The sequence below is a fragment of the Rhinolophus sinicus genome, chromosome 17, assembly GCF_057876585.1.
Source record: "Rhinolophus sinicus isolate RSI-liver-muscle chromosome 17, RSI-T2T, whole genome shotgun sequence".
NCBI lineage: Eukaryota > Metazoa > Chordata > Mammalia > Chiroptera > Rhinolophidae > Rhinolophus > Rhinolophus sinicus.
The window spans coordinates 171,167,871-171,171,664 of NC_142517.1; the positions used below are offsets into that span (position 1 = coordinate 171,167,871).

General features: G+C 33.1%; 1 pseudogene; it reads right to left on the reverse strand.

Moving 5' to 3' along the window:
* Positions 1-2,609: 2,609 nt before the first annotated feature.
* On the reverse strand, positions 2,610-3,067 carry LOC109458145 (large ribosomal subunit protein eL24 pseudogene; annotated as a pseudogene).
* Between the last annotated feature and the right edge of the window lie 727 nt (positions 3,068-3,794).

The window sequence follows — 3,794 nt, forward strand, 5'->3', positions numbered from 1 at the left end:
GAGACTATACTTTCTTGATTGTGTATTCTTGAAACGCTTGTGAAACATCAGTTAACTGTTTATTCATGGGTTTATTTCTGGACTCTCTGTTCAGATTTTCTGATGACTCATTATATAGTCTCTCTGTCCTTATATTTCTGTTTTGTGATCTTTTTATATACAAAATGGCAATTTATTAAACCTTTTCTATAAAATTTTGCTGAAGTATAATGCACATTCTGTAAAGCTTATTGCTTGAGGAATGTTTATAAGTTGTGTAGAAAAATATGTATGATTTAGATATACATTAGTAGCACCTAAGTAGTCTTCTTTGTACCTTTATTCCTCCTAAGCCCAAAGTAACCACATTCCTGACTTGTCATTGATTAATTTTGCTAAATATTATAGTATTTCTGTTTAGTAATGAATTATTTGGTTATACTATATTTTTTGAAGAATTATAATGTTGAAAAGTATTTTGTTTTCATTTTTTTGGATGTGATAAAGCTGCTATGAGTTTTTTTGTATACATCTTTAATGAATACACTTTCTCATTTTAGCAATTCTGGAATGTATATAATGCTACCTCATTGTGGACTAATATGTATATTTGCTCTGACTAATGTGTATTTATATACTTTTTCTAAGTGGATTTTTCATCTTATTTCTTATTCCCTATTGTGTTATATTTTTTCTTACTGACTTGAAGAATTCATTTTTATGTTCTGGGGCAATTTGTTCTGACTTGCAGATATTTTACCACAGACATCACCAGGCCCTCACATGAGATATTAGACACAGGGTGAAAGACTGGAGAAGGCCTCAATGATGGTGCAGATTTAGGAAAGTGTAGCAGCCTCTGCTGTAGAAAATTTATTAAGGTCTGCATGGATCCCTCTTACTACTCTCCCAATCACCCTGTGGATGAAAAGCCATCTTTTCCTCTCACATTTTCTGGGACAGTCTTTTGAGAATAAAGACAAATATCAGTGGAGGCCACATTAAAAGTCCAAAGAAAGTGATTTAAGTGATGTGAATTGAGGATTCCTGGAAGATAAATCTACCTAGGATATGACCCAATCTTGGTTTTTTTGACAGTCTCATTGCTTTTTAGTCCTTTGGGTTAATGCACTGAATGCTGTGTTAAATGAGAATATGTAATTTAGGAAGTGAATTGTGTGAAAATTGTTGCAAAGTGAGTTTAAAAGTAAAATAGAACAAAAAGCTGAGAAAAGGAGATAGGATTCACTTTTCAATTAAAAACAAACAAACAAATAAAAGTCTTTAATCTGAAATAACAAGGAATTATAGTGAAAGTATCATATTGGAGGAGAAAGTAGAGAAGGTAATGATGCACATATACCGGGGATGCAAAAAAAAAAAAAAAAAATGTATGTACATTTTAAGAGAGGGCCAATGTTGCTCAAGCAGTAGTTTGCCATAATCAGAGGTGTCTGGATGCTGATGGTAACCACTTTGAGCACCTCTTGTAATTGCAGAAGTCAAACATAACTTGTATTCATCTTTTGTTTTCGGTATATATTGAATATTACAATTTTAATAGTTTTCTTTCCTTTCTTAAAATGTGTATACTTTTTTTGGCACCCTCTGTACTTACTTTGAAGACCATTTAAAAAAATATCTGTAGTCTAGTAAGACTGTCTTAAACTTTAATCTATTTTCTGTTAACCTCTATTCTTCATAAATGGTCATATTCTCTGGGGGGAGCGAGGAAAGGCTGTGAAAAGATCCAGCGCACTTCAATGTGATTCTCTTTGTTAATTAATTTGGCTCCTCAACTCTTGACTTTCTTGGTTGTTCACTAATGACTTCAAATAGGTGGGGTTTTTTTGCTTCAAATTGTGCTTGTTTTTGTTTTATATTTTGTTTTTTGTGACTATTTTTGTAACTTATCAAGTCCTTTTATAGTTCCTGTTACAGTAAAGTGAATATGGTACCTTCCAATGTATATGGAAGCATAATTCTACTGATTTTTTTTTTTTTTTTTTGTATTCATGAGAAACATTTGGTTTTAATACTCATCTGTTAAATGGATATATTACTTATGGTAAACATCTTCATCTATTATAAGTCTCTTATGCTCCTTAGTCCACTTTTTTCATTATTGAATCTTTGCATGATTCTATGCTAAATCCTTTTATCATCATCTTTTACTAAATTAGTTTGATTTTTCTGAATTAGTTAGTTGTTAGGATATTCCAGTTTGGGAGGGGGTGTCATGGGGCATTATCCTAAGATGATTGGTTTTTGCAAAGCAAGGGGTCAATTATCTGAGGCCACAACTTTTGCTAATTTCTGCAAGTATGGTTTGTCTATGTTCTTGCATAACACGGTTTCCTACAATTGGAATCCCATCAAGTCCGTGGAGTGTAGGCAGAGCCCTGCTCATTCCACTTCCCAAATCAACTGATACAAAGGAGGTATGCATCTTTCCACTTCAGATAATGCATATTTTATTTAGTAAGTATATTACTTGCTGGCAGGTAATTTACTTTCTTTCTCTCTCTCTCTCTCTTTCTCTCACTCTCTCTCTCTTTCTTTGTTTCTTTCTTTTTTAATAGTCAGATCTTTATTTAAATTTTTCATCTGCCAACCTGGCATTTTCCAACTCACGTAGCAGAAACCTTCACAGGCTTCACAATCTTTTGCTTAGGTGCTGCCTTTGTGGGAGCCTTAGCAGCAGCCATTGCTCTTTTTATTAATAAATGCTTGCTTAGTCTCTTTTGCTTCCTTGGCAGCCCTGACAGCTTGTTCTTGTTAAGCCTTCCTAACTTCAGGTTTCTGATTCCTTTTGTCCATTGTATCAGCAAGAGATGCACCAGTGATGGATGACCCTCTGGAATTTGACTGCACAGCAGATTCTTTTTATTTGAATTTTCTTCCCACTGTCTCTTTTTGTGCTTTCTTTTGTAGAGGACAGTCCAGTTTATCTGTCGAGGATTCCTCTTGGAAAGGAACGCCGACTCACATTTTGCATTAAGATTTTGGAAAACCTTTCCACCTGTTCTGGTGTAGCGCCTCCGGGGTAGATCTTGTACCCACTAAAATGGCACAGCTCGACATTCATGGCTGCAGCTCCCAAGAAGAAGGAAAGATGGTCGCTGGTGGGTAATTTTCTGAGACCCACCACTGCATGGCATTTTCATCTAGAAGATTGCTTTATGAGGCTACATTTTTCCCACTACATAATTTTTAATGTGTTTTTCTTGGTTTTGCAATATTTGGTAGGATTTGCATGATTTTTGCAATTTTGGTTAATATGTATGTCTAAGTTACATAATAATATACTCTGTTATATTATACTAAGTTACATAATATATTCTGTTGAATTATTGAATCATTTTATAATTTAAAAAGGGAATGGTAAAATGACATTATGAGGAATAAATAGAAAATGTCAAAGATATGTTTTGAATTTTTGCTTTTACAAATAAAAATATTATCAGCATCATATTAAATAACTGGAAACAGCCACTTCTAAAAATTATATTTTAATATCCTCTTTTTATCAGATATCTGAATTTTCTTTCTTCGTATACCCGAGTACTAAACAATCTATTGATTTAATATATCTTTTATCAAACTCTTCATATTATATCACTTTCATTTGCTTGGTTCTATGTGTATCTTCATTTTGATAGATGCCTTGTCTCCGGAATTGTATATTGAACTTCTAAAAAATAAGATTATGTTTTATTGTTTTTCTCTTTCCTAAGATTCTACACATGATGATGATGTAGGAATATTGGCAAATTAAGCAACTAGCCATCAACCTTTACATTAGAAGTTTGCGC